Genomic DNA, 10,240 nt, shown 5'->3' with positions numbered 1-10,240 from the left:
GGGTCTGCCAGGGGGACAGGAAATGATTCCTTTATCACGGCTGTTCCGTTTGAATAAATCAAACAACCAGACAGCGTGAGGAGAATTAAGTGCAACACACATTGACCATGTCACGCAATGCTGAGTCACATACCATTGTGTCATATAGAATGGCGTCACTTGCAGATGTGCTGCACAGACAGAAAGAGGTGTCAGGGTACAGTAGCTGGACTGTGCAGATCTGAGGAGCAGAGGTGATCAAATTACTGCTTCAGGTCAGTCTGACTTTTAATTAAGTATGTATGTATTCACTTATTTTATTGTATCTATGTTGTAAATTGTATTTAATTCTATTTTTATGTTATTTTATTATGAATGTTTCTATGTTTTTAGTTTGCTAATGTTACTATATTGTTCTTTTTTTTATATTGTATCTCATTGTCAGCTTTCTTTTCTATTTCTATTCTATTTGTCTTATTTTTCTTTTTAGCTTATCAGTCATCTGTGAAGCACTGCACTTACCTGTAATGAAAAGTGCTGCACAAATTTGACTGATTGATAACTGTAATGATATGGGTGATATTAGTTGGTAACAGGTTCTGTCAGATGTATGTGAGACAGATGACTGAGAAATGTGGCTATGTGACCTACCTCCTGTGTAGAAAGGTCTTTAAGTCTTTGTCACACCAGCATAGCACAGTGAAATTCTGGACTGAAATGAAGTTCAGCATTGATGAACTTTGACATCTGAGATTGCATGCTGACTTATTTCATCAATAAAGCCTATCCACTTTGGCAAAAGCTGCCACAACCAACTTTAGCCACAGATGGACGTAGCTAGAGATGAGGTTCTATATCACGGTAGAAATTCCAGTCGGTTAGTATTACCGTTTAAATTTAGATTACCGCTATAAACGTGGTCGATTACCGTGGTTAATTACGGTGGTTAATTTGACTCACGGTAGGTTCTGTAAGGCATCAACCAGCAACAGTCTCCCAGACTCATGCTTCGTAATGCGTCAGTCAAAACATGGCGGAAGGCAGTGACAGCGCTGCTCTAGAGATTTTTCATAATTCTGGTTTAAGCAAGTAAACCCGGTAAAAAGGCGATTGACTCCATTTACACGGCCAGATGAGTTTGCTTTTCTGTTAGGAGCAATGTCACAGAGTGGGCTGCTCTGCCATCGCCATCTTGGCAGTGCCTGATTCCACCTAAATCTCGGCTAATCTAGAAATGGGCAAAGAGGTGGGGCATTTGTGGGGCAGAGACTTCAATGCATGCTGGTTTGTGGCAAGCATACACTCAACCACCTGTACCTCAAAGCGACACACCCTCAGTTATGTATAACTTTAAGCCTTATTAAAATGTAAACAGGTGAGTTATATAACGCCTGTACAGTTGTCATAAAGGAAGACATTAGCTATAGAGATGAAAACTGTATTTTGCACCAGGCTGTAAACATGTTTATTTCTACTCTAAAGTTGGACATTTCAACATGAGAGTCTATGGAGATTGACTCACTTTTGGAGCCAGCCTCAAGTGGCAATTGGAGGAACAGCATTTTTTAGCCCCGGGGGTTGCAGCTTGGGTACGACCCACACCACTAAGACTGGAGCACTACTTTAGGTCAAGAAATGCCGTCATGCCACCTTCTGGTGAGGCGCTGAGTCAGCCTGACTGAGGAGACAGAAAAATGTCTCACCCTCTGAACTAAAATTAAAACTTCCCATCAACAACAAATCTAAAGAAGGAGACGTACAGATGGTCTAGTGAACAGTGTTTGAATGAAAGATCATATGTCAGAGGTCACGTATTGAAAGACCACAGCAATGAGCACAGGCATCAAAAAAATCTGAATAAAAAAGGATTACACATTATCCACCAAATGTTGTGAAAGTGGATGACTGCCCTTGATTTAACAGAAAACGTCAACATCTAAAAACAACACAAGAGGCAGTGACCTGTCTCACTGAGAGCAATGGGAACACGAAGAAGAGTGCCCCACTTTAGACATTCAGGGATGGAAAATGAAAACATGCTTTCATGCAAACATTGTAAGATCATCAAATTTATTGGTTTGCCTTCCCCACATGTTTGCTTTGGTTAATCTCACTGTGCCGAACTGACAGCAGCTCGCAGAGATTCAGCGACGTTGTGAGAGCTAAGCCAGTTCACTGCCATCTCATTTCATGTAATCCCATCTCATCCCATCTGTCTCATGCAGGCCAGTGTGAGCATATTCAAACTGGCCTTTGGACATCTGCAGTCACATCTCTTCCTTGCCGTATTAAGATTTCAGTAGCTTTAAAGTGACGCGTTAGTTTCAGATGAGGGTGTATTTTGCTAAGATTATGTGGGCGGGACTGGTTTGATTGAGGAATTTGTGAATAGAACAATCTACAGTGTGTGTGAAACCTTAGATTTTAATGTGCGGCACAAGCACAGACGAGACAAAACAACCTGCCATGACAAGTATAACTTTAAACATTACAATCTCTTTCCATACTGACACTTGGAGAAAAATGCATTGCACCTGAATAAAGTAGAAAATGCAATCAACTGAAACCGGATATGTTGTCCTCAGTCTGTAAGTCTAAATGGGAACACATAGCTGAGCAGCCACATGATTGTCAGTGTAATAAGCAGTTTTTTTTTTTTTTTACTGTCTCTGCAGGTTGATGACGCAGGCTAGTGTCAATCAGGAAAACTCTCATGATTATTAACTACTTCAGGAACCTATTAACTTTCAAGCTTTGGTCAAACATAATTTGAACATACAGAGAAAGGTTTTTCTACATTTCTTTGAGAGCTACCATAGGTGTGGTTACACATGGATTAAATTGCATTCAAGTGAAAAGAAAAATCGAAAAATAGAGGTAATGGTTGGCAGATTTTGTTATCCGGAGCCAGGTTTCCCCTTGTTTCCGCTCTTTGTGTTAAGCTAATTTAAGCAGCTGCAGCATCATATTGAGTGTACAGACATAAGAGGTATCCATCTTTGCACTTAACAGGGGGAAAAAAGGAAACTATTCATCTGACACATATTCACGTGATGTTTTTGTGAAAAAGTCTTGGAATAAAAACCACTGATCGACTGATTAGCACCAGGTGAGAAGTAGTATTTACAATGTGTAAAGAGGGACCCAAAGTACTGCATTTCGTTGTATATAAAAGTACCGTTATTATCGGTACATGTTGGAAAATCAAAAAATGACATACTGTAATGGGAAATGTCTACTGCCAGAATTAATATAAATTACCAACCAATTTGCAGCTTAAAACACTTTTAGCTAACTTTAGCTGATCTGTGCTGACTGAACATACCTTTCTAAAACAATCTTTTTATGAAGAAAAAGTTCATGAAAGAAAAAGTAAAAAAGTGCTTTAACAGAAGATAACTGAAGATTTCAAGATAACTGCAGGATTTATTGGTATTCTGGTGCTTAACTTGAGTAAAATGACCCCACAATAACACAAACAAAGCAACCGATTGTGGCAGCGTTAGACCAGCAGACGCTCTCGTGTTCTGTTAGATAAAATTACCCTTTTATCGATGGAGTCTGGCGGCTTTGAACAGACTGATAAAGTGGCTGTTTCTGGTTAAACAAAAACCATCTTACTCTTTAACAAAAAGGTCTATCTCAGCGGGGATCCTATCCTTAATGTTGTCACACACTTGTAATAACAATCGGTGGCAGAAGCAAGCACTTTTAGTGGACATTGTTGACACTGCAGCAGCTGTTTTCCAGATATAATTTTCTTGCTTAATAGTGGATATGGAATTTGCCCAGGGTGCACAAACTGCACTATAACTTTAATTCTGTTTTAATCTGTTGTTTATCTTTTTAAATGCTACTTTTAAGTGTCTATTTATATTGCCTTGTGTTTCTTTTATATCTGGTCTTAATGCTTTTTTATGTCTTATGTAAAGCACTTTGAAATGTTGCTGAAAGGTGCTATACAAACAAGCTCGTTGCCAGAGCCTTTTTCACACCACACACTGGTAGAAAAGGAAACACAGAGGTGTAACTAATAACACTGATGATGGCTCTGTTCCATTTAAATGCTCCGCTAGTTCATGCCAACACTAATATCATTATGCACACGTGTTTTCCTTTTCTGACATGTGAAGACCACTATGTAATGTCCACTATGAATAAGATACGTTTACTAAGTTAACTAGCAGTTAATACAGTGTCACTGATATGAGGAGATAAGGCTGGGAAATGGTGGTGTGTTCCTTTAAGAGAGGACAGGGTTACCTTATGGTGGCTGCTGAGTCTTGACTTCTAGTTTATGCCACTTTAAAGACATCAAGGCGAAGTCAGCAGAGAGCATGTCATCCCTATCAAGCCATACATGCATTAAGGTCACCCTTGACAAAGTCAACATCCTTCAGCTCCTGAACTGACCCAACCTGCAAACAAGAGCTGACTGAGACGTTTTTGGCTCTGCTCACATTGCTCCATCTGCACAACGCTGAGTGCACTGCAAACAAATTAAAGCCAATAACTATCCTAATCAATTTATAAAACTGCACCGCAATCGCATACAGTAAACATTATAGTTTCTCACTGCACATTTATTATTTATTTAATCCTGCATGGCTGTCCTTCGGCATGAGACTCGGGGTTGTTCACCGTTAACCGACAATAAGTATTTTGACTGATTAATACTCTGAGTTAAACAGTTAAAATATCCTGGGACATCAGTTCGGTCTCAGTTGGTATTCTCTGCCAAGAGTCTAACAGTTAACAGACTGCACACTAGACTAACCCCGAAGCAGGTCAACATGTTGCTATTTCTGAACAAAACCCAGCGGACAATCTGTCCACTATGCTGAGGACTGAGGTGGACCTGGCCTGTTCATTTTCTTTTGAAGTTTAATGTAGGGGGTGGTCAATCTGGCAAAAAGGGTCATAGTAGTAGAATCACAATCCACGATCCTCCTGTCCTCGACTGCAGCTGGTGCCGGTGACTAGCTGTTTAACAGCTAGCCCTTTTTAATAACACGATCTGTATGATTTATCTGAAAAGTACATCATATGCCAAAGTAAAATTGTCCACAATACAAAGCTGTCAGATCGCCCACCGCTAGTTTAATGTCGGTCTGACTCTATCGTGCGAGCAGTAGTCGGGCTGTTCACACCAGAAGTGCATGTCTCTGCTCTGGTCAACAAGCAATTCTGCTCCTCTGCTCTTTTTTTAATCGTTATAGTCTCATGATTTTATAACTTTTTATGTGTTCCTGGATAAGTGTGGTTCTGCTGCTTCTGCAACAATGGAATTAAAAGGACCATCGCTTTGTGTGACGGTCTGCTGGGAGGGGCTCCTCTTCTGCCTGTGGATGGGTGTGGGTGTGTGTGTGTGTGTGTGTGTATGCTCGACTTTCTCACTCTGTTTAGACACTCCAGGTCATTGTGGTCCACTTCGCCCCCTGTCTATTGTTGGTTAACGAGCGTCGGCTATAAAAAAAAAAAAAAATCAAAATGAACCAACCACTCTCACCTACATTGTCTCTCTTTGAAGAGTTGTTGTGTCGCTGCTGATACGCGAATAAGGAAAGTGTTTTAACATGTCACTCGCAATAAACAAATAATTGCTGTTTATGTAATGATTAAAAAACAGTCTTTTCATTATTCCTGTGTTCATGTACCTACAGCGCAACGTGGTCAAGGTCTAAAACTCCTCTGACCTGACTGCTCTGTGTATTTACTTCACTTAACCATCTGGCTGCTCTCTGCTGCAAGGTCACTTCTCATCCCCATTCACTCTCAGCCTCTTGTCTAATTGTAATATAATCAGTAAACTTTGGCCACTAAGGCTACAACTTCTAAGTGCATCACACAGACAGAAAATCATTGGGGTTTACAAGTGAAATTCTGATGACTTGCATTAAGCAGTCAGTGCTTCTTTTTTTTGGTTGTTTGTTTGTTTTTTGCAAATGCAAAACACATTTTTGCAAGCTACCGGTTTAGGTCAGGAACACGTCCAGCTCTGCACAAATGTCACAACGATGCATGACAGGCAAAGAAAGGAGGCTTTAGTTTGCTAAATTCTTTGAGAAAAAAAAAAAAAAAACATGCACAAAATTATGTGACAGCCTTTCTCTGATTTTCAGAAGCACACAAGCACTATCACTGCTCTATATCCATACACCTTGAACCTGATATCATCAGAAGTGTATGTAGTGAATTCACAGCCACCTCACCTCACATAACATCTGATCCAAATTCACACCCAGGTGATAAAACAGGTATAAAACAATGGAATACTATACCAACTTCTATTATGATGCATGAAAAATCAAGCAATGTGACTTAAACAATGTCATAATGTATTATAGTCGCAGAATAATTTAAGCCCAGTGTCCTCAGTGAGCTGTATAGAGCCACATTTAAAACTTGTGCATTAAAATTCAAACACAATTAAAACTTAACAATAAAACCACAGAGCAATAGGAGACAATATAAAGCCTTTCCACTGACACAGCCCACAAATCTGCAAAAAACAGACTGAGAAAAGACATTTTCTGGCTTGATGTAGATAAAACAGAACCTCAATGGTCATGTTTCTGCTTGTGAGATCCATCATTTGGCAGACTGGAATCAATACTTTCTTTGTAAAAACCAAAACTAATGAGGGAACTTGACCTTGTAAGTGTTTGCCACAGTTTTGATGTGGAAATAGATAAAAAAAATAAAGAAATAAAAAATAGAAACAAACAAGCTTAGTAGAGAAATTCAAGTCAAAGTGATTGTCTAAGCTTTCCAGGTACAGACGGGCAAAGTCACTTTGTGCCGTGGCTACAGATGTTGGACTTTGATTTCATTTGTTTTCCAGTAATGTTATTATTAAGAAAACAAGTGCTTGTATTTTTTTTTCTGTAACCCTCTGGTAAACTATTGTTTCAGAGGTATGGTGTCATTTTTCAGTCGTCCCTCTCATAACAGATCCTTCTGTCGACACAGGCTGCTAACAGCGAGCATTTCACATGTGCGATAAACACATTTTAAGGTTCAAGTCTATTTTCCTCTGTTTTACATGAGCTACTACAGTGATAGTTCACTGTGCTGCCGGAACATGGGTGAACTACACGCAATACCGTGCATGAATGCATTGTGTGTATCTCTATCTAACAAAGCATACAAATATTTTTTTACATTTACATTACATTCACTCTTGACTCACATCAGAGGCCTTCGTGAAAAGTTTAGTGGTGACTAGAATCCAGACTGCAGGACCTTGGTCTGAAATTCTAAGTTGGCTATTTGAAGTTTATAGAAAATGTAAGTACGTGGAAGCCGATGACTGTTGCTGGTTTGGTAGTTGGGAATGGTGCTAAACGTACGTTCAGACTGAAAGCTGCCCCGCCACAGACGCTGTTGAAGTTCGTGGGCGCTCTGACTTAGTGTTAGCACGTAATTCCCTCCTATTATCACTTCACCAACTCACCTGGAACACCCACAATGTCAGACACCTTTATCCATGTATCGTTTTTTGTATTCAAGTCCTTGTAAGCAAACAGAGACATGTTGTGAAGGATGGGGAAACCCGCCCCACAATTTATAATTTATCCTCCATTGTGCTTGGGAACAACGTTTGGGAACAAAAGTTTACACAGTTACGTTCTCTAGTGTTCACCTGAGTGGAGTTAACTGGACTTCTAACTTTTTCTGACGCCCCAACCTCCAATGGGCAAGCAACCCCCGAGAGACACCGGCTCACATAGAAAATGAATGACTTCCAGTCAATTTGAATTTTGTTGCTTTCAGTCTGAACGTACAGTAAGTGTGCTGAAATAATAATTGCAGACACAAGTATGATTTTATAATAATAATAAATAACTAAGTATAACTAAGTATAAACTGAAAAACCTGGAGTTTGTTTTGGAAGAAGGGCAGAGCTTGTTAAAGGGAATCTGTGTGATCCCTGTACACAACACAAAAATTGTAACACAAATTTTGGTGCTGAATTGAGCATGTATTTTATTTAGCGGTACTAGAGCACAATTTACAACACTTATACTTTTATTTCCCAACATTTCAGAGGGAAAGATTTGTACTTTTTACATCACTGCATTTATTTAGCAGCTTCAGTTTCCACGGTCACCCTCTGAATTATGATGCATTGTCATAGATTAAACTGCCCAACAGTATAAAATGTACAATTACCCTCACCTCAGCCGGCAGCAACAATTTAATACTGCCTCAGGCTCAGTCATAACAATAATCTATATAATAATATAGCACTGAGGATGATAATACCGTACTTTCAAATTTCCTTGTAATGGAGTATTTTTTACGTTGTGGTATTTCTCCTGTAAAGTAAATAAAGTATCACAGTAGCACTGATCCCACATAATTGAAACACTCCATTGGATGACTTAATCCTAGTTACACTTGTGAAAACCAGCAACTTCTTCCTCCTAACTGTGATTTTCCTATAGGCTACAGGGTATGGATCTTTATTATGCTCTGCGACATGTGTGTGTTTATTCTTTCTGTTGTCATCTAACAAGGCATGGTGGGATTATGAGCTCCCGCCTGACTGCACTGTTAAAACATGAGGCACTCTACTGCACGACTCAGATATGAAGTTGTGTCTTATTTTAATTAGTGCACCCAGAGGTACGATAAGCCTCGTTCTACATGTTCAAAGCCTCGAGAACTGACAGACACCTGCAGATCTCCTGATTATTATTTAATCTTCTATTTATACCTTAATTAGAACATATGTTGTCACATGTTGGAATAATTGTGAATCTCAAAAGAAAGATAAGATGAGGTCGAGCAGGTGATCATCCATCTCTTACACACTCATTATACATCTTTCATCAAGATAATGTATTATGCACATGCAGTATTTGCTGAGACTGTCAGTTCCAACTGTTTGCATCATAACTGAGTCTCCTGAACATGCACACGAGTCAGCAACTGATTGTTTTAGTGTATAAGTAATGCATCAAGAGCAGATTGTAAGTAATATCCACTCAACATTTATGAATTTGGTTGTTAGTAGCATCGACAAAACAATAATGGACTCTTAACTAGAATGGCCCTCAGTAGAGCGCATTCCTCCACCAAGGCCAAACAATCGAACGCCAAATTGTACAAACTCATGGGTGTCAACACATCATGTCTTCTTTGATTATAAGGTTCTATGTTAATACTCTGAAAGTATCAAAGCGCTCAGACCACAGAGAAATGCACACAGCCTGTATTCAGAAACTGAGCCTTAAAACCAGCTGTCAGGACTTTTGAAACATTGTGATGTCACAACTATACAGCCATCGCCTTCAGCCATGGCCCAAGCCCCGCCCACCTGGACCCACCATCCAACCTTGCAGGATTTAGTTTCTCTCAGTTTCACTCAGAAATCAGTCCGTCAGAGAGGTCTTCTGATCTCCAGCTCCAGAGAGAAGCTTGAGAGAGTAAAACTACACTGAGATGGTTACTGGCTCTTAAAACCACAAATATATATTCTTATTAATCAACATAAGTGTAAGATATGGGACCTTTAACATGTCTGATTTTTTACATTAAGATCCAAACATTATTTCTTGAGAAACTGAAGAAAATTCGAAAAAAAAAATCCCAATTTTGCTTTGTTAAGGAAAGTGATAAAAAAAAAAAAAAAAATCCTGGATCTGCCCTTTAACTGGATCACCAAACCACCAAAATCTAATGGGTTATTCCCTGGCCCAGGACCCATCCCTCTACAAAGTTTGGTTCAAATCAATTCAGTTCCTTTAGTGTACTCCAGCTGACAAACAAACAAACAGACACAGGTGAACACATAACCTCCTTTGTGGAGGTAATAAGACATATAAAACGTATTGAATATTTTTTAATCAGGGAGAAGCAAACTATTACTTTCACTTTTAGTCACACAATCTTCAAGCCACCTGCATAAAATCATCTGAAAGGACACCATAAATCTGTGCTCCTCCCATCGTTCTATTATATTCTATAATCAACACACAAACAGTGCAGGAGCGTGTAATGCCTCATACGACACGCCTCTCAGGGTGGAGGCTCTGCGGACCTGCCGGGTTCTCATCGCTGGGATGGTCCACTCGCACAAAGTAATGAGATCATCCCGGGTGAAGTGATGCTGAAAATGAATCATCACCTCCCTATCCCCTGACGGCACGGTGGGCACATTTCTCCTGGACCTTGTACTCCGAGGCCATCCATCCTCCGACACCTCGCAGGGGCTGTGGCTTCACTCATCACAGCCACAAAACCCCCCGACCCC

The sequence above is a fragment of the Seriola lalandi genome, unplaced genomic scaffold (assembly GCF_002814215.2).
Source record: "Seriola lalandi dorsalis isolate HSWRI2012SDOR001 ecotype SW California unplaced genomic scaffold, Sedor1 jcf7180002054748, whole genome shotgun sequence".
Taxonomy (NCBI): Eukaryota; Metazoa; Chordata; class Actinopteri; order Carangiformes; family Carangidae; genus Seriola; species Seriola lalandi.
This window is presented reverse-complemented; position numbering follows the sequence as displayed.